Source organism: Momordica charantia, unplaced genomic scaffold (genome assembly GCF_013281855.1).
Source record: "Momordica charantia cultivar OHB3-1 unplaced genomic scaffold, Mcharantia_2.0 BLBB01000079.1, whole genome shotgun sequence".
In the NCBI taxonomy this organism is placed as follows: Eukaryota; Viridiplantae; Streptophyta; class Magnoliopsida; order Cucurbitales; family Cucurbitaceae; genus Momordica; species Momordica charantia.
Window position 1 is genome coordinate 4,576 of NW_028275235.1, and position 21,478 is coordinate 26,053.

General features: G+C 39.1%; 1 non-coding gene across 1 annotated transcript; it reads right to left on the bottom strand.

Annotated features, from left to right (window-relative positions):
* Window positions 1-18,763: 18,763 nt before the first annotated feature.
* LOC148207785 (small nucleolar RNA R71) lies at window positions 18,764-18,870 on the bottom strand. The gene has a single exon (XR_015787654.1). It is a non-coding gene; the product is annotated as a small nucleolar RNA R71 (small nucleolar RNA).
* Between the last annotated feature and the right edge of the window lie 2,608 nt (window positions 18,871-21,478).

Below are 21,478 nucleotides of genomic sequence, written 5' to 3' on the forward strand. Positions count from 1 at the left end.
TGAAGAAATGGCAGTTACACCTCCTATCTTTGTCAAGGTTTGTGGTTGCGGACGATGTTATTGGATGATCTTCTTCGTGTTTCGATTTTCGTGATTAGTGTGAATGTGAATTCGACCTATTTATTTCTTTATTTATTTTTTTCAGTGTGGTTGATTGCTTTTGTTGCTGCATTAGAAGTAAAATAAAACAGCACATTCTTACCACAAACTTGTTGTATAACATGGATAAAAGTTGGATGGAAATTGGAAATCAAGCATTGCAAGAATATAGAAATAGAGTAAGAAACTTTCTAGATTTTGCATTTATGCATATGACATCCAATCAGATTTCTTGTCCATGTAAGAGAGATGCAATAATGCAATACTTAAAACTCGAGATGATGTTGAAGCAGATTTATTAATGTTTGGGATAGTTCCAAGTTACACTCGATGGACAATGCATGATGAAGAAATTTTATCATATGAATTAGGAGAAAATGATAATGACTCTGGTGAAGAATATATTTTTGAAATATTAGAGGATCACTTTGGTGTTTTAGTAACACCAACAATTGGACCAAGAAAGGAGAATCAGGTGAACATGGTTATAATGAAGAACCAAATGAGGAAGCTTCTAAGTTTTTAGAGATTGTTAAATGATGCAGAAACGGAACTTTATCCTGGGGTAAGAGATTTCTAAGTTGTCTTTCATTATGAAATGTTTTAACCTAAAGTGTCTTGGAAATTGGAGTAATAAATCATTTACTTTATTACACAACTTATTAAAAGATGTATTTCCAGAAGGCGCGCTAATCTACCTAATAATTACTATGAGACAAGAAAGATCATTCAGGACCTAGGACTTAAGTACTCTAAGATAGATGCATGTTTGAATAATTGCATGTTATATTGGAAGGAAAATGCTAAAGCAGATAAATGTTCAGTTTGTGGAGAATCTAGATGGAAGCTAGAAAAAACTTTTAAAAGAAGAAGGTTCAAAAGTTCTTATTAAAAAAACAAGAAGGTTCCACAGAAGGTTTTGAGATATTTCCTCTAACTCCAAAATTAAAAAGATTATATATGTCAAGAAACGCAGCATCAAGTATGACATGACATTTTAGTGGACGGGTAGATGATGGAGTTCTTAGGCATCCTGCTGATTCTATACCCTGAAAAACACTTGATGAATCATATATTTTATTTACTTCAGAGCCTCAGAATGTTCGACTTGGTTTGGCAAGTGATGGATTTAATCCATTTGGAAATATGAGTCTCTCTTATAGCGTATGGTGTCTGTCATTCTTGTTCCGTATAATTTGCCACCATGGATATGTACGAAATAGCCTTATTTCATACTATCATTATTCATTCCTGGACCTAAAGTGATGGTAATGATATTGACATCTTTTTACAACCATTAGTCAATGAGTTAAAGGAGTTATGAGAGGTTGGGGTTGATGAAACTTATAATTTGTATATTTGGCTCATATTCTGTTGCTTGCCTTCTAAACCTGATTTTTGGATTTGAGCAAATGTGGTGCATTGTGGGATTGTGTTAAATGTGGTGTATTGTGCATTAGAGTTACAGTTATTTGTTTGTGTGGTACAACTTATAAGTGAGGTGGGAAGTGATAATGGAATAATTGGAAGTGGAAGTAGAGTAGGGGATAGTAATAAGAACCATATGTGTGTTCCTGTCAAGTAAAGTAAAAGAGATAGTAATAAGAACCATATGTGTGTTATTGTTATGCTATTTGTTGGAATATGAGTTTGTCAAATAGGGATCATAGAATTTTCATATCTGGTGCAATTTAAGATGATATGTGGAGAATAATTTGAGGAGGCCATGAAAAATGAGAAGCCAAATTAATTAATGTAGCCTCTGATATATTAAAGAATTATGTTTCTTTGTTTTAGGGTTTTAGAAAATGGAGAAGAAAAAGGAAATTAGGGGAGAATAATGTTGATATGGTGTGTATGAACTAAGTTCTGCCAACTTTGGCTCTAACTGTGATGAGATTGGGGAAGATGAAAACTCAGATTGCATGTTCAAAAATGTATGTGTTATCACCGATATTTATTTTATTTAAATAATAATGGTAGTCTTCTATTTAGTCATCTCTAGAAAATATCTTTTTTGTTAAACATTTATTTTGTCTTTAGTCGGAACTCAAATCATATGTCCCTCAAGTGATTGATGGTACACTTGACATGAACAACGACGAGATTTTTGTGCAAGTCTTTGGACAAGAGAAACATGGGTGTGTTCGAGGTTATGGAGCCGGTGTAGTCCTTCTGAGTTGTTTGGATCATATTCCAAAGTTCATGATCTTGAGCGACGCCTTAATGAGTCAGAAAACGTCTTCAAGAATCTGAACCACAAAGAAAAGTTGAGGTAGGAGGACTCAAAGATCAAATTATTGAATTAGCAAATTGTTTTAAGCGTCGATTTCAAGTAATGATGGCTGAGATGATCCGAAAAAAATCCTAAAGTAGGGGTTAGAAATTTTTTTGTTTAGGTTTTGAAGTATTTATTTGGAATTTAATTTCAAAATACCGTGACTACTTGTTGTTGTTTTTGTAGTAAGTATTGATTATAGTAAATAATATTTTGCTTGTGTTGAATATAGTTTGAAATTATAAATTTTAACTAGGAAAAGTAATTTAATTTTCCCAATCTAAATATATTAAATTGATTATTAATTTTAAATGCTATTATTCTTTGATTTTTTTCGAACGATTTACAAATGTCAATAACAACTTTTTTTTGAAGGTTTAAAAATGGTTGAAGATAAGATTATGATCCTTGGAAAATAATGAAAACCTTCGAAAAAAAGTAATTGAAACTAACTAACTATTGACATTAATTTAAGAATTATCGAAGGCTGATAAACTTGAAAAATGTGAATTTTTGAAGGCTAATTGAACTTTGAAAAATATGAATTTTTGAAGGTTAATAAAAGTTCGAAAAAGCTTTTTTCGAAGTGACCTATGTCGACACTTTTGAAGGTGAGTTAATTAAACCTTCGAAAAAAGATTTACTTATTGAAGGTTATGTTATACTTTTTCAAAAGGTTGTAACTTTTGAAAATACTTAATTTTCTTGTAGTGTATCTTCAAACTTAGGGACTAAAATATATTTTACCTAATCTAAATTATTATATTCCTTATACACACACGACCTATAGTGTTACACGTAATCAAACATAAACGAAAAAAAAACTCTTTTTTAGTAAAACAACTGTGGAATCAAAAGATTGATAGGAAAAAAAAAACCCTAAATCCCCTTAATACAAATTACAATATGAACATCTAATTTACTTGGGTAGAATCAAACACAAAACCCATCTGTCTTAATACAGAATCCAACATAAAAGAGAAAAAATAAAAACAAAACAAAACAACCCTTTTTTTCTCCGAGTTCAACAACTGCTGTTTGCTGGGGGTGATGAACGGTAGAGTCCTTCTCTACTGAACTATACTCAATTGGATCAACGAAAAAGAGAGAGAGAAAAAGAAAAAGAAAAAAGAAACCGAAAAATCGTTCAAATACAAGTTACAATATGAGCATCTGCTTTACCTTGGCAGCATTGTTGCAAGATCAAGCTGCCCAAATCATCACTCAAGCTCAGTTCTGCCATAGCCATGAGCTGCTTCAGCTGGTTTCGAGTCATAATTACTTTGATTCTCAAAGGCTTTGAATTACTTATCACTTCTTCACTGCCCTCAATTGGGTGAACCAGCAGCCTTCTCTTTCCCACCCAATTTCCCATCTCTCTCTTTTTCTTCTTAGAGTTTGGAAATTATATTGAGATCTGTGTTTGAGGTATTAACCAAAAGAAAAACGAACAAGCTAAGGAAAAAGTTGCAGAGTTTTGCATTAATGACCGAGGACACGTCAAGCTATATCTACATTATTATTTGGAGGCATTAAATTTGGGGGTTGAAACTTATCTGTCCAAATTCTGTGTAGCGTTGGCCAATTGAGTACCATCTGCACAAAGTATAAATTTGAGTACTTGTTTGTATTACTTATGTTTTTGGTTGAGTGATGATTTATTTATCTTTAATACGGCATGAGAATTTAAAATGCTCTTTGTTACTTCGCTTCATTTTGATACCTATAATTTTAACTTATTTGTTAATTTTGGTTGCCGTACTTTCAAAATGTTATTTTTCTGTATTTTTAAAAAGTGACAATTGTAGTCCCTTCATTTTTGTTTTTATCTTACTTCTTTCGATCAAAATTTTAGTATGAAATTTTCCTTACTAAATTTCTTGAAATATAGCATATATTTGTATTAAAAGTGCCTATAAATAATTTTTTGTTAAAATTTTGCAAAAATAGGTCAAATTGGTTACTTTTTAAAAGTATCCCGACAAACATTTTAAAATACAAAGATTAAAATGAAGAAAAGTTTAAAGTACATATCCTTAAATATTTTAAATTATAGGGACAAAAATGAAACAAAATTGAAAGCACAGGACGAAGCAGTGAAATAAAGTGTATATATATGGATATATATTGCATTTAATAATGAACATTTTAGTTGCTTGTCACTTTGCCTGTGTGTCCATTAATGTCCACAATAATTTCTTTACATTTGTTTTTTTATTTTTTATTTTTTTGTTTTTGAAAAGAAAGGAACAAATTAAGATAAGTATGTGGTTCGATTTCTTGAGCTACCCAGAAAAGCTCAGTGAGATCCGAATCTCTGTTTGCCACCAAAATTTCAGGTTCCATCGAGTATATATAACCCTTTCAAAAGAATAAAAATAGTTTGTGAAATATCTCACACATTCTGTCCTTTTTTTTTCTTTTCTTTTTTTTTCCCTGAATGTATGTTTTAGAAAATATGTTTACTAAATTTAGTCCTGCTTATTTAAAATGTTTCAATTGTAGTTCTTATATTTTTAAAATTTTTCAATTTAATCCTTTATTGATGGCCAACATTTAAATTTGGTTAATAATAAATTTATTTAAGTGAATTGACATAAATTTAGAGGAAAAAAATGTGGTTAAACTTGTAATTTTCTACCAGATTCAAAGAAATTTGAAAAACTTATAAACTTTTTTTTTATCTTAAACGACTTTGGACGTGTTTTTTTTATTTACATGATACTAAAATTGTTTTTGTTTGTTTGTTTTTTTTGTTTTTGTGTTTTTGTCTAACTATATTGAAGAGTTCTCGATCGCGTAAAAGAGAAAAATGAGTAGGCTTTTGGGTGGGTACAAGATAAATTTTGATGATGTGTGAGGTTTAATCAAACTACAGAGACCACATTGAATCTTTTGAAATCACTAGAAAAATATTAGGTGCATTGCAAAGTATTATTATTTTTAACACATGCTTCAAAATACTATATTGGTCCTTGTTTTTTGAGCTTTAGTCTATTTTGGTCCCTATACTTTTACAATATTTATTTTGGTCCCCTGCATTTCAACTTTTATTCATTTTAATCTCCGAACTTTCAAAAGATTAATCTTGGTCCTTGTACTTTTAAGAATTTATCACTTTGGCCCCTTAATTTTATTTATAATTTCATTTGTTCTAACACAATTTCAATACCGACATTACAATCAATATATTTATTGAAATGTACCATGATTTTATAATAAACGATTTCCGTTATATGGATAATTTGTTTTGAAATTTATCAAATATGGACCAAAATGGTCGTAACAGGGATCAAAACAATCATTTTGAATGTACTCTGTTTCATTGTAAAGTTGATTAAGCTCGGATCTGCAAGGCTAGAACTATATACACCGAAGTATGGAGTGTTGGGTTTTATGCCCTAAACTCGTGGTTTGTAAATGTAAAACAAATATTTATTCAATAAAATTGTTATTGATGTTTCTTTTAGAATCCAAATCCAATAAACTAACCTCCGAGGTTATGTCATGTAACCGGAACAGTATATAATTGATATACGGTATATATTTAATATACAGTGTATATATTTCATATACAGTATATAACTAATATATAGTATATTCGATATACGAGTGGATAATGTTCTAGTAATTGTAACGCCTCGAGCCCCTCAGGTTAGTTAGTCTCGAATCAGGAGATTTTTCATTTAATTTTAAATTGATTGTTAATTAAATTTATCTATATTTATCGGGCTCTAAACTCCAGTTAAATTAATATTTACCGGACTCCGTGTGGTGGGTCTTGCTTAAGAGGGGATGAATTTCTTATCTTTGGGCTTGGACTTGTTAGACTTCATTGGGTTAATTTGGTTTTAAAACAAAGGGAAAGAAAAAGAAAAGAAAACAAAAGGAAACCCTAGCCCAAGTTCTCTTCTTTCTTCTTCTTCTTCTTTCTTCTTACCCTAGCCACCCCTTCCTTCTTGTTGAAAAACCTTCGGCAGCCACAAGGGCGTTTTCCGGCGAGGTGCAGCGGGTTTTGTTACGGCGGCGCTTCTTTGGATCAAACAGCAGCGGCGACGGCGCCCCTTCGGATCGAGTAGCGGCGCTGCGGCGCTTCTTCGAACAGCAGCAGCGACGTCTCGATCCAGCGGCGGCGCGGCCTCCTCCTCGCGGCGGCACACGGCGACGGGCCAGATCCGCGGCAGCGCACGGCGAACGGGTGGTACAACGGCGAAACGGCGGCGACCTGCTGCTACGATCCGACGAACAACAACTCCAGCGGCGGGATTTGAACGTTACAGCAGTGTTTAGGACGTTTGGCGGTGACCCACATCCGTTCGAAGCTCGATTTATGCTACCCACACCTTGGCGAGCTAGATCTAGGTGACCCACATCTATACGAAGTTGGTTTAGCGGTAATGAGTCATTCGAACTTTTTTTTGGATTGATTTCGAAGGTTAAATAGTGTACGTAACGTGCTGTATTTTTCTGTTTTAGTGCTTAGGTGTGAGGTCGACGCAAAACTCAAGGGCGCGGTTGTGTGTAAGTAGACAAGGGGCCTGTGCGTGCGTTAATGTATGCTAAATGGTCTCTAACGTGCTGATTTTGTGGCGTTTAATGCTAACTTTGTTACGTCATTGTGCTAAATAATTCTCGTTGTGTTAGTCAATATACTTGGAGTAGTGTTGGATATTTGTCGATGAAAATGGTGAGTTTTCTGCTTTGCTAAACTGTTGAGTATCGCTGTAGTAGTTTGTAGTAAGTTTGTTGCCTGGATATGCATGAATTGTTCGGCGTGTTTTGTGAGCTATTATCCGTAGTAATGCTTGTTAAATAATGATGTTGGATATTGAGCATGATTGGGTTATTATCTCATTATTAGAAAGTTGTCTATGTTGTGGAAGCATGCTAAATTGTACTTGTGGGTTGAAAGATGCAGGGTTAGTGGTATAAGAAAGTATATAGTAAGACTCTGGTGAGAGTTGGATTCTTGGAGGGAATGAATGAGTGGGTGTCAGGGCCTCGGGTATAAATGGTCGGGGGCTGATACGTCACTAATGGAGTATCGAGGCCTCGGGTATAAATGGTTGAGGGTCGATACGAGGAGTCCTTTGGAAGGAAGACTATTGGGGCCTTGGGTATAAATGGTCAAGGGCCAATAGATGGTGAAGTCATCGGGGCCTCGGGTATAAATGGTCGAGGGCCGATGCAGTAGTGTCGGGGCTCTGGGTATAAATGGTCAGGGGCCGACTCTACTCGAAGGAGATAACTGTGGAAGGTTAGGATAACTGTGATAAGCATAAAGGTACTTGTGATGTTAGGGAGACTAGAGGTTGGTTGTTAACGTGCTTCCTGGTTGTGGTTGTCACTAAATTTTATGGAATGTGTTTATGTTTGAATGCATAATGTATTGTAAAGCATGACTACGAATGTTTCTTGATATAGTTGAGCATGATGTGTGTGTGTGTGGTGAAGGCTACTTACGGAGTATATTTTATATACTCACCCCCCCCCTCTACAATGATTGTTTCAGGTGAAGGACTCGTGGGCGACCATGGTGATGGGACGGAGGAGACATGATGAGCGAGGACCATAGGCTGCTTAGTCACTCTTGCTTAGCTTAAGTGATTAGTTAAGACCTTATGTTATGGTCAATAAACTATTTGTTCGTATTGGATAATTGGGAGATTCCCCCTTGTTGTTAGTTTCATTTCGAGATAGGTGCCTATTTTAGTTTTATTCCATTCATTGAGTTTTGCCTAGTTTGAATAATAAACTTGCCTCGTGAGGTGGTCCACGAATGTTGTTGAATGATAATCTATGAGATTGATTTATCGTTAAATTGATGAGAATTGGAACTTGATTTTAGATAATTGTTTGTATAGGGAGTTGGCATGACGTATTTGGGGGTTAAGTTTAATTAGTTGGGTAGTTAACGTGACCTATAATTGTGTGGGAAATTTTGGGTCTTTACAGTAATAATCTAAAGGGTCTACAGAATATGGGTAAGCTTTAGGTACCTACTATGGATATGACCCAATTTGTAATAGTTACAAACGACTTAATCCAAATCGTTCATGTGAAGACATGCGAGTGGGAGTATCATATGCAACGAGTTTGTATAAGACCAGACCTCAAAATAATTAATCTTTAGCTGTAACACCGTTAACTAATACATTACTATTTCATAGGAAGACCAGGTAATTCAATCTCAAACCTAAGTAAGTTATTGACTCCTACCTATAAGGAACCGTCCTTCGATTTGTATGGGTGAGAGTGGTCAGAGTCGCCGACTCAATATTACTACTATTTTGGGGATGGGACCGAGTGGGAGAGCTGGAAACATAGCTACACAAGATGAAATTCACTCATTTCTCGATGTTAGAGTAAGTAGATGAGTGTTCTCTTAAGTGCTGACTCTAGGACTTGAATAAGGGGCTTCTGTTGGATTCGTAGGACAACCCTAAATAGGGTTTAATTAAACTTCATAAACTTTTTAACATGGTGGACCCAAATTAAATAATTTTGTAAACTTTTTACAAATAAATAATTTTAACAAAAAATTAATTAATAATTATAAATATATCTCAAGCACCCTAATTATTTCTAATGTAGAGATTCACTATAAACGTGAAGAATCAATTATAGCAATTAATTTTATGCAAATTATGGTAAAAAAATTAATTGCAAAAATTAAGTAGGAAATGGTTAGAGAAAATGACACAAGAAAGATAGTGGTTCGGCAAAACCGCCTACTCCACTCCCCAATCCCCTTTTGGGTTTCGATTGAAGAACACGACTCTTTCCACAGTTTAGAGTTCAACCAGTACAATGTCTTTTTCAGGGAGCAAGAACAAACTTGGTCCTTTCCACGGTTCAGGATCAAACCGTTACAATTCTCTTTTCCAGACTCAAGAGCAACCGTTACAATATTTGAAATTTGAATACAATCTTACAAACTCTCTCAAAGAGTAGATGTACAAATTTACACTCACAAATTTGTAAGAAAAATTCTTACAAATAAAAGCCCTCTAATGGCTAGGAAAAATAAAATTTGCAAGCTCAATAATCTCTCAAAATAAAATTTCTCACAAGAAATTATAATAACATTGAAACTTTGGAAGATGAAGAACAATGGAAAAATTTGGAGAGAATGAGTATCAAAATTTGGGAGAAGAAGGATGATTAAATAGAGTGAAAAGAAGTTTGAAATTGATTTGAAACCACAATTAATTTGGACCGTTCGATCGAAGATAGGTAAGAAATTAATGGATGAAATTTGATTGAATAATAAATATATATATATACAAACAAAACCTCAACGGTAACTTTCCAACCTTTCATTTCTCTCTTTTTCTCTTTCTTTCTTTCTTCAAGTTATCTAACGTAACACTTTTTTCCCTTTAATTTTCTCTTTCTTTTCATTTCTTTTTACTTTCTTTGTCTCTCATTTTTCTTATAAAATAAAAATTCCAGCTCGCCACATATCCCTTTGTGATTGGTCCACGTCCGCCATATCATTCTCTCGTATCCTCTCGGTATTTTTTCTTCAAACTTGTTATGTCTATAAATTCTTTGTTTGAGTTTCGATTTGGACGATTCAAGATTCGTTGGAATCATTGTACGAAACTCTATGCTATGGACACTTCAAAATACTAAAATTATCAATAAACAAAATTAAGTTTGTTATCATCAAAAAATTAATTAATTAATATTAATTAATTTGAGATTAAGAGCTAAAAAGCCAACATCCCCACTCTCTCACTAGCTCGAGAGGGACTTCTGTTTAATGGTCGGACCATAGGTCAGTGGAACTTAAGGTGAAAGATGTAACTCAGGGGAAATAAAATAGTAATTTGGCCTAGCTGTAGTCACGAACACTCGTGTAGGATTACTTACTTTAATGGTCAATATCCATGGACGCAAAATATTATACAGTGTAAAGAGTGCAACTGTGAGTTTTTAGTAGAGTAACCCATAGTCAAAGAATGTTGGTTACTTTGGTTAATGAGTTTAATCATTTAATCTCGTATCGTTGGTGTCGCAACGTCATCGCAATGCGGAGCGACCGAAGTCATCCTCTGAAGGGTCTCTTTCGAGATGAGGGTTTGGTCTATGAAAAACAGAACTTTTGGTTCGGGAGTCGATTGAGTGTAAGGAAGGTGTTAGCACCCTACGACACCCGTTCGAAAACGGTACCATATTTTGTCAAAAATTATCCTATTATATTATTGGATAAAAAAAAGAAATGTTTTTTTTATTTTAAATGTCTCCTATTATATTAATTAACATTTTGTAATAAGATATGAATTTAATAAGTATCAGTGGCACGAAGGTCATTAGGAAAATTAAGTAAGGTTCCAATTACCGTTATTGGAGTTTTTTGAAAAGGGATCATTGAGACTTGAACTTGCAATATGAATGTTAACACTTAAACGTCACACCAATGTGCCGCCATTTTAATATATAAGCTATGTTCCTTTTTAAAATACCAAATTTTTATTTTTGAATTTTGTTAAAAAAAAAAACTCTAAACGAAATCTTTTATTAAAAATAATTATTTAGTAAAAAACAATGATAAAAAATATATACATTTTGAGGCTTACAAGGACTTGAACTTGGATAATTTATTAATAACACTGTAGCACATTACCACTGTGCCAAGACCTTAAGATTGTGAATTTAATTTCTTTTTTAAATACAAAGGCTTTGATACTCAAACTTTATTTTAGATGCTTTTGTTTAAATGAGATCTTTATTAAAAAAAAAAAACAAACGTTTCTTTAATTTAAAATTCATTTTAAATTTTTTACTTTCTAGAACAAAACTTATTTATAAAAATCTCTTATCCTTTATTATATTTATCTAACAAATCTTTTATGTTAAAACAATTACTTTTTAGTCAACTATTTGTTTATTAAAAAAAAAAGTTTGAAACATAAAACATTTTTTTCTTTTCAAAACTAAGAAAAACATTTTATTTCTAAAACAAATTTCAGTTACAAAATCTTTATTTTGTTTTATAAAAAAAACTTATTTAAAACTTAAAAACGTATTTTCCCTTATAAAGAAAGAATACTCTCATTCCATATAAATTTCTTGCATTAAATAAAAAAAGAAGAAAAAACTCTAAAACATTTAATACTTCCTCTTTAAAGTTTTTTTTCCTTGTAAACTTTTTCTTTGTTTTTTTAACAAACCAAAATCCACCTTTATTACCTTTGTTCTTTGTGTAATGCTGGAGGTCGTGAGTGTGTTAGGCCGGAGGTGCGAAGGTCGGTCAACGGACGTCGCCGTCGTCAGATCTGCTACTGTCCATCAGCACTCGTTGCACTCTGTTTATGCAAGGATATGCACAACAGTATATTTCAGATTGCAGCTCGAACTCGGCCTCCAGACCGATCTGAATACTTGGGCGGACCTGCACAAAAAGGTGAGCACTCCGACGATCAAGTCAGTATAGGTCGGATTCCCAGTTTAGTTCGAGGTCAGAAATCATCGTACCTGATCGTGGAGTGAGGTCCTCTACTTATGGGTGGTAGCCTCGCTAATCTCGCGACGGTTACACCCGGTAATCTCGGGACCGACGGTTACACCCGATAATCACGCCGCTGACAGTAGCTCACATCGGCCCCTACCGAGCTTCCCGGTAGGTCGGACCTCGACCAAGTTCACCTCGGCCCTCATACTTAGCATCTGTCAACGCTAGTGGTGGTGATCTCGGCAGTCCGAGCTGGGCAGACTCATGAGTCATCTTGGAGCACCAATAGGGGCCTTCCACGTGTCCAGGGTATTCTCTTCCCCAAACATTGGCCCCCTCTCTGTCTGGTCCGATCTCGACCTGGCAGAGAAGTTCATTCGACTTGCTTTGGACGCGTGGCGACTTCCTATTCGTGGGAAAATATAGTCGTTGCGGTAGATTTATCGTCGGAATATTCAAATATTCCGACGTTTCGGATCTTAGGGAGGATCCTAGCCGCTCGTTGATGACACGTGTGCGGTGGGGAAATTTTTCCGACAAGCTATAGATACCCCCAATCCCTCAGGTCATACCTTACGTTCCCTGAATTCTTGGAGTTCGATCTGAAGGTAGCTCGAACCCTTGGTAGGTCGGTCTCTTCCCTCACTTTCTCTTTCGAACGTAGTTGCCATGTCGTCCTCTTTTAGCAGCAACTTAGGATCTGATGAGGATTTGGCTCGTAGGTTAGAGTCCGAGCTCGAGGAGATAGAAAACTTTAGGTTCTCCGATGACGGGGAGGATAGTGATGCCTCCACCTCGGGTCAGGGTTTGGAATACCCTTCTAGGCTACCTGAGCACTACCTCGGATCCCTTCGTAGGGGGTTCGCTATCCCTGAGAACATCCTCCTTAGGATTCCGGAGGAGGGGGAGAGAGCTGACAATCCTCCAGAGGGATGGGTCACTCTCTACTTCAAAATGTTTGAGTACGGCCTCAGACTTCCCCTTCACCCTTTTGTCCAAGAGTTTCTTTTCCGAACAGGGCTGGCTCCGGCTCAAGTGGCCCCCAATGGGTGGGGGTGTCATTTTCGCTTTGGCCATCCTTTTTGGCTACGAGCTCGGGATAGTGAAGAGGCCGAGCTGTTGGACGTTAGACCAGCTCCTCGCGTGCTTCGAAGCGAAAATGATAGCTAAGAAGCCTGGTCGGTTCTATATGTGCGCAAGGAAAGGCGCAGGCGGTATAGTTAAGGGGCCGACCTCCATCAAGGGATGGGTGAGGAAGTGGTTCTACGCTTCTGGGCAATGGCTTGCAAAGGACGAGTCAGGTCGTTCCTTCTTTGACGTTCCCACTAGGTTTGGGAACCTAGGTACGGAGTAGTTCTTACCTTTTGTGATAACTTTCTTTCTTGTTATTCAGGTCTGACTCAAATTTTGTCTTTGTGCAGTTTCAATCCGACCAGTCCCCGAGCTTACGCAAGCCTCCTTCGACACGCTGAAATACTACAAGGAGCGTTTTCCGAGGGGTAGGAAGGTCGGAACCTTGGTGACCGACAAGCTGCTGCTTGAGTCCGGGCTGCTAGACTACAACCCCGCAGTTCGTCCCATTGAATCCTCAAGGCCGAACTCCGAACTTGGTATGCCGAGCTTGCTTCCCTCCTTTCCTCTAACCTTGTGCTGACCCCTGTTTTTATTTTGCAGCCATGGTTTGCGGATTTGCAAGCAACGTGAAGTGTAAGTCCAAGGGCCGAGCCCATGCTCTTGAGGCCGCCCAAAGTTCGAAACCTGCCACTCCCGCTGTGGTTGGGCCAGCCTCGGAAGATCCAACCCAGTGATCGAGCTGGAGTCTTTTAGGGGTCCCTCGAGGGAGAAGCGCCCCAGAGATCAGACCGAGGTGGTGGATGCCTTGCCTTCGGGCGAGGAGGTGAGGGAGGAAGTCCCTCTGAAGCGAAGGAGGAAGAAGAAGAAGAAGACAACCTCCCCTTGGAGGTCGGAGCTCGTGGGGTCTTGCCTGCGAGCTACGCAGATCGGGTGGACGATCCTGAGGCTAGGATGGGCGGGACGTCCGATGTGACGGCACGGTTCAGAGTTGAGCCGTCAAGTTCTGGGGTGAGGGACCAGGTGTCCCGCATCTTGGCCGCAAGTTTGGACCGCGGCCTAAGGAGGGCGTCCAAATTTGTGAGCGACCCGGGGTCCGTTCTGCAGAGGACCATCGACTACGGTGCTGAGGTAAGACTAGTGTCTCCATTTTTGCTTAATTTATCTAACAGGTAGCTCGGTCTAATTCTCTTCTTTGTACCTTTTCTCAGGCGTTTGTTGCTTTCATTCAATCGGCTCTGGCTGTAAAGGCCGAGCTAGATGGGAGGGAAGCTCTGACAGCGAGGGAGAAAGAGGAGTTCTCTGCTGCCTTGGAGGCTGCTTCCTCTACCATGAAGGATGAGCTACTGAAGGCTCACTCTGAGGTGGAAACTTTGAAGGCCGAGGTGGTGACCAAGGCCGAGTTGCTGAAGAAGGAAGAGGACAGACGCAAGGCCCAGCTCCGAGCTGCCCATGCTATCACCAGGGGCTTGGAGAAGGAGAAGTTCCAACTCCTCAAGGAGAAGGACGACATGCTCCAGGCGCTTGAAGCGAAGGAGGAGGAGCTGAAGCGTGCGACTGCTGAGCTGGAGACGGTGAAGGAGCGTCTCAGCAATGGAGTCCTATTGGAGGAATCGTTTAGGCAACATCCTAACTTCGATGGATTTGCCAAAGACTTCTCTGACGCGGGCTTCAAGTTTCTCATGAAGGGCATTGCTTCCGACATGCCTGACCTTCAGATCAATCTCGGTGGTCTGAAGAAGAAGTTTGCTGAGCAGTGGGCGTTTGGGCCTAGTGGCACCCCTGGCCCCCAAGCGTTGGTGGATAAGTACGTCAGAGATCTGGACTCTGACTACTCTGACCTCGAAGAGGATCAGGTCGGCACCACTAAAGAGGGCGCTCCTCAAGCAGACGTTTAGGCGACCACCCTTCAAGAGGCTTTTCGCTGTCTTTCTTCTTTTCTCTTTTGTTTTTTGTTTGTAAGTGTCAGGGCAGAGCTGCAAGGTCTATAAGCCTTGGCTCTGCTCCCCATTCAATAAAGAAGCTCCCATTTGTTTCTACATTGTTGTTGGCAACATCTTTTCTTTGCTTTTCTTTGAACTGCAGCCAATGTCACCTCGCACCTCTTACTTTTGAGGTCGCGCCTTCAATTAAAATAATTTGAAAGTTTGAATTTGAATCTTTGTCTAGCTTTCAATGCATTGCAGCAACTCTGGATTTTTTAGCATCGCACCCTTAACTTAAAAACGTTAAAACGCTAAAATCCTAAGTCCGTAGTTGTTCTTCATATCGTACATCGTACCCTCAGGTTCAGAGGCTTGATCATTTTGAACTTTTCACATCGTCCCTTTACCTTGAAGGTTTGAATTTTAAGTTCATCAGTGGTTTTGGCATCGCACCTCGTACCCTTAGGTTTTGGAGGGTTGAATTTTAATCGACTGCTGGAATGTGATCGCGTGGGAGTCCGTGGCCCCCATTTAATTTCTGGTCGAGCTCGGAATCATGAAATTAAATCATCACATTTATTCCGATCATAATTCTTGTGAAACAGTTTTTACAGATCCATTGAATACCCTTTTGGCATTTCAAGGATAATAACGCTTCAGGTGCTCCGCGTTCCACGGGTGCGCGAGGACATCTCCTTTCAGATCGGCCAATACGTACGTCCCAGGTCGGATTGTGCCCTTGACCTCAAACGGGCCCTCCCAGGTCGGATCAAGGGCACCCACATGGGTTTGGATCCTCCTTAAGACCAGATGTCTGACCTGAAAGGTCCGAGGTCGAACGCGGGCGTTGTAATGTCTGGCCATTCTGCCCTGATATTCCGCCAGGCGTAGCTGGGCCATTGCTCTTCTTTCTTCCAACAAGTCGAGGTTGAGGAGCTGCTCTTCCGCATTTGCCGTAGGCTCGTAATGCTCTACTCTGTCAGATGGCATGCCGATCTCAACCGGGACTACAGCTTCGGAGCCGAAGGCCAGGGAGGACAGGGTCTCACCCGTCGATTCCCTTTGGATGGTCCGGTACGACCATAGAACCTCTGGTAGCTCCTCGGCCCACCTGCCTTTCTTGGAGTCCAGTCTAAGTTTGATGCCTCGCTTGATGATCTTGTTGACTGCCTCCACCTGCCCATTTGCTTGCGGATGTGCGGAGGACGAGCTAAGGTGACTTATGCCAAGCTTGCTGCAAAGTCTTTGAACTTGGCGTTGTCAAACTGCTTCCCATTGTCCGTCACAATGGCCTGCGGTATACCAAAGCGACATATGATATTTGTCCATACGAAGGACGTGACTCTGGATTCCGTTATGGGGAGAGCGCCTCGGCCTCGGCCCACTTTGTGAAGTAATCCACAGCAACCACAGCGAACTTGGTCTGGCCTTGCCCAAAGGGAAAGGACCAATGATATCTACCCCCCACTGCGCGAATGGCCACGGGGCCGAGATGGGGGTGAGCATCTCGGGAGGTTGGTGGATTATGGTTCCGTAGCGTTGGCAATTGTCGCAAGTTCTAACGAACTTCTGATTACGCTTGTTTACATGCGTAAAAAGAAGGTTTTAGATGCTGTTTTTACTATGTTTCGGCTTTGTTTCGGATTTTTCTCGATCATTTGAGTTCCAATTCATGCAAAATTCATATACTATGGTTTGTGGATGGCTTATGTTGTATTTATGACATTTTAGGACCATTTGGGAGTGCAAATTAATCAAAAGAAGCGAAAAGACGAAAAAAAAACACCTCAGGAGGCGCCAGGCGCCTGGGATGCCTGCAGAAAAACAGGTTTTCTTCCAACTTTGCCCTTAATGAAACGCGTCTTCCAATGCGTTTTGGTGGTTCCAACCAATGCATACGTGTAGAAGAAGTGTTCCACTATCAGTTTGAGCACGATTTGGTCAGTCAAAGGAGTTGGAAATGGGTGATTCACCACCGTTTTAGGACCTACCTAACCAATTCTGCACAGCTATAAATTCCAGCAACTTCTCCACCAAATTCATCAAGCCTTGCTTCCTTCTCTTGATCATTTTTAGTGTTTCTTTGTTGCTTTCTAAGTACTTTCGAGTTGCTTTCATTAGTTGCTTTTGGTTTTTAAATCCCGAGTACTTTACATTCTTTTATTGAGCTTTGTTTTGTTTCCATTTGTACTTAGTTATTTTCTACTTATTCAAATATATAAAAATCTAGCACTTTGCTTATTCTCTCTTTGCCTTTACTTTATTTTTAGTTAAGAGAGTTGTGTTTTTGGAGGAAAGAGCACGTGACACTCTCCCTTGCTTGAAAGAGAAGGGCGAAGCTCTCAATCCCGATAAAAACTCTCCGTTAGTTAACTTTTGTTTTTCACACATGCATTCCACATTCAACCGTTTTACTTGCTGTATTTTCTTCAATATGTCTTTCTAAATTCCCATCTCTAGCCCGGTTATGGATAGTTAGCCTTTATGTCTAAAAAGGGTTGCTAAGAAGTAGTGTTTTTGCTTTCCATTCATTGCTCAACATGTTTCCCCAAAAAAGTTAGGATTTAGAGAAGGCCACTGTAAGTCTTAACAAGTCAATACTGAAAAGGTTGCTTATTTGCATTGTTGAGTGGTTAAACCGAGGAGAGGAGCGCCTTAGACATAAGGGTTCCGCTTAAGTAGCCTAGACATAGGACCTTAACCCGAGGTTGCGACTATTTCCATCCTAAAACTAAGATATCTCTCGTAATAGACATATTAGGGAATGTCTTAGGACTTTGAACTTGCTTAGACATAAGTCAAGTGAAAAGCGTAGTCGTTGGTTCCTAAAGTGAAATGCATATCGTCCTTAGCATATCCTTGATTCTTTGTTGGCTAACTTGAAGTAATTCGGGCTAGGTTTTATCATTCTAAGTCCAAATCCCAAATCCAAACCATTATTTGTGACCGCTTCCCATTTTACAAGAATCACTCATTCCAACATTCACTATTCTGTAAAACTTTAGAGTTTGGAAATTATTTAGAAGTCCTTGAGGATCGATACTTGGATACTCCGTCCATTTTATATTACTCTGACAGGTGTGCGCTTGCATCTATATAATTGTTACCACGCTTAGCGCGTGCGTTCACATAAACACCCAGTCAAGTTTTTGGCGCCGTTGCCGGGGACTTTAGTTTTAAAATTATTTTCAAATTCTTTTAGTTTTTGAGAATTGTTGTTGGGTGTAATCTCCATCCACCGTTTTGTTCTATATTTTTGGTCGTTTATCTCACAAGGGTACGTTAAAGTGCATGAGCACAAGATCTTTTCTTCTACCCCTTGACCCTGAGATTGAGCGGACCCTTCGAAAAACTCGAAAGGAGCAAAGACTTCGAAAACAACTAGAAAAGCAAAAAGAGAGAGAAGGTGAAATCAGTCCTGAAAGTGAGGTAGAGAGTACGAGCACATCAATGGCAGATATTCCACCTCGTGATCCGGTTGATCCACCTGCTGTTAACGGTAATATGAGGGATCATGCAAGAAATGATGAATTCAACCATATCCAGATGGCGGACAACAGAGACGTGGCAATGCGAGAATATGCCGCCACGGCTTTTCAGAACTTTGATTCAGGGATAGTCAACCCTATTCCAGCCCACGCAAACTTTGAGCTTAAACCAATGATGTTCCAAATGTTGCAGACAATTGGACATTTTGGAGGGCAGGAACATGAGGATCCACATGATCATCTGAAATCATTCATTCAAATTGCAAATGCATTTCGATTACCTGGTATAACAGACGATGCTCTGAGACTAACACTTTTTCCATTTTCTTTGAAGGACCAAGCTAGAGCATGGCTCAATGCATTTCCACCGGGATCCATCACCACATGGGGGTCGTTAGTGGAGAAGTTCTTAACAAAATTCTTCCCACCTACTCGCCACGCTGATATCAGAGAGGAGATCATCTCCTTTAGACAGTATGATCGTGAACCTGTTCACGAGGCGTGGGAGAGATTTAAAGAACTAATCAGGAAATGTCCGAACCATGGCTTGCCGGCATGCATCCAGATAGAACATTTCTTTAGAGGTTTAGATCATCCTACTAAGATGATGCTAAACAATGCTGCCAACGGAGCCTTTACAAAGAAGACATTCAACGAGATAGTTGACATCCTAAATGACTTAGCTTCACACAACGAACTATGGTGTTCGCAAAGATCTAGGGCAGCACCAAAGAAGCAAGATCCAGCTGGAGTTTTGGCTCTGGACATTGCGACCTCAATGCAAAAAGAGATGGTTACAATGAACCAGAGGCTGAAAGAGATGGCATTGGGAATAAAAAATCCATTAGCCACGCCGATACAACCTGTGCAGTCGGATTATTGCACTCCTGCCCCTGTTTGCCAAGTCAACGATCTCATTTGTTCATTTTGCAGTGAAAACCATATTTATGATAATTGTCCACATAACCCTGCTTCTGTTTTTATGTAGGACATGGGAACAATAGGAACTTTAACCCATATTCGAACACCTACAACCCAGGTTGGAGGCACCACCCTAATTTCTCATGGGGAGGACAAGGAGGTTCGAGCGGTTTTAATCAAGGGCAGAGCCAGCAGAACAAGCAGCCCTATGTTCCACCTACACAGCAATACATCCCACCACCGCAACAGCAGTACAATCAGAGAACACAGACTCCACCAGTTCAAAATAACAACTCAAATCTTGAGAATATGATGAAGGAGTACATGGCCCGAACCGACGCAGTGATACAATCCCAAGCGGCATCAATGAGGAATTTCGAGACCCAATTGGGACAGCTCGCCAATGAATTGAAGAATAGACCACAAGGTTCTTTTCCAGGCCATACTGAATTACCAAAACGAGAAGGGAAAGAACAGTGCAAAGCTGTCACCCTCAGGAGTGGACTGGCATATGATGGACCAACAACAACAGATGTACAGATTCCGTCCACTGAACCAATTGTAAAGATACCAGAAAATCCAACAACACCAGAAAAAGAAAATATTAGAAAAGGTAATGAGGACACCCCGAGTGTTCCTCCACAGGTACAGCCTTCTTTTACCCCTACTCCCCCGTTTCCACAAAGATTAGTAAGAAAAATAATGATTCCCAGTTTAGAAAATTTTTAGATATTTTAAAACAACTGCATATAAATATACCATTAGTAGATGCTCTAGAACAGATGCCAAATTATGCTAAGTTTTGAAAGATATAGTTTCTAGGAAGAAAAAATAGGAGAGCATGAACTGGTAGCCATGACAAAATGTAGTAGTGAGGCTGTAGGCAGCCCGCTACCCATGAAATGTAATGATCCTGGCAGTTTTACCATTCCATGTTCCATAGGAGGAAAAAACTTAGGTAGGGCATTATGTGATCTAGGCGCTAGCATTAATCTTATGCCATTATCAGTTTTCAAATCTTTAGGCATAGGAGAAGCTAGACCTACTACGGTTACCCTCCAACTAGCAGATAGATCTATCATAAGACCTGAGGGAAAGATAGAAGATGTTTTAGTCCAGGTGGACAAATTCATTTTCCCTGCGGACTTTATCATTCTAGATTGCGAGGCAGACTTAGACGTTCCCATTATTTTGGGAAGACCATTTCTAGCCACTGGGGATACAGTTTTTAATGTGAGGAAGGGAGAAATTACAATGAGGGTAAATAATGAAGAAGTTAAATTTAACGTTCTGGACGCCATGAAATTACCAGGAGACTTTGAAGAGTGCTCTGCTATAAATAGCTTGAATCCTATTATGTTTGATGAGTTTTATGACTTATTAGTTACAGAGATTGAAGAAGAGCTTGATAAGATAGCAGAAGGACCAGAAGATATGGCTAATCCTATTGAAAAAATACAAAAAGAAGAATGCAAGTCGTTACTTCCGTCCATAGTGGAACCACCCACGTTGGAGCAGAAGCCATTGCCGTCGCATTTGAAATATGCGTATCTAGGGGATAACGACACTTTACCAGTTATTATAGCTTCCAATTTATCACCTACTAATGAATATTCTTTATTGCAGATTTTGGAGAAGCACAAAAAGGCCATTGGATGGACGATAGCAGATATCCGAGGGATAAGCCCAGCCTTTTGCATGCACAAAATTCTATTGGAAGAAGATGCTAAGAACTCTATTGAGAGTCAAAGGCGGTTGAACCCGAAGATGAAAGAGGTTGTAAGGAAAGAAATTCTTAAATGGCTTGACGCCGGTGTTATATACCCAATATCCGACAGCAGCTGGGTAAGCCCAGTACAGTGTGTACCAAAGAAAGGGGGTATAACCGTGGTGGCCAACGAGGAGAATGAGCTCATCTCAACCCGAACTGTGAGCGGGTGGAGAGTTTGCATTGATTATCGCAAACTCAACAAGGTAACAAAGAAAGACCATTTTCCTCTCCCGTTTATTGACCAGATGCTCGACCGTCTGGCAGGTAAGGATTTCTATTGTTTTTTAGATGGATATTCGGGTTATAATCAAATTACTATTGCTCCAGAAGACCAAGAGAAGACAACATTTACGTGTCCGTATGGTACGTTCGCTTTTAGGCGAATGCCCTTTGGACTATGCAATGCACCCGCGACTTTTCAGAGGTGTATGATGGCCATCTTCTCTGACATGGTAGAAAATATTT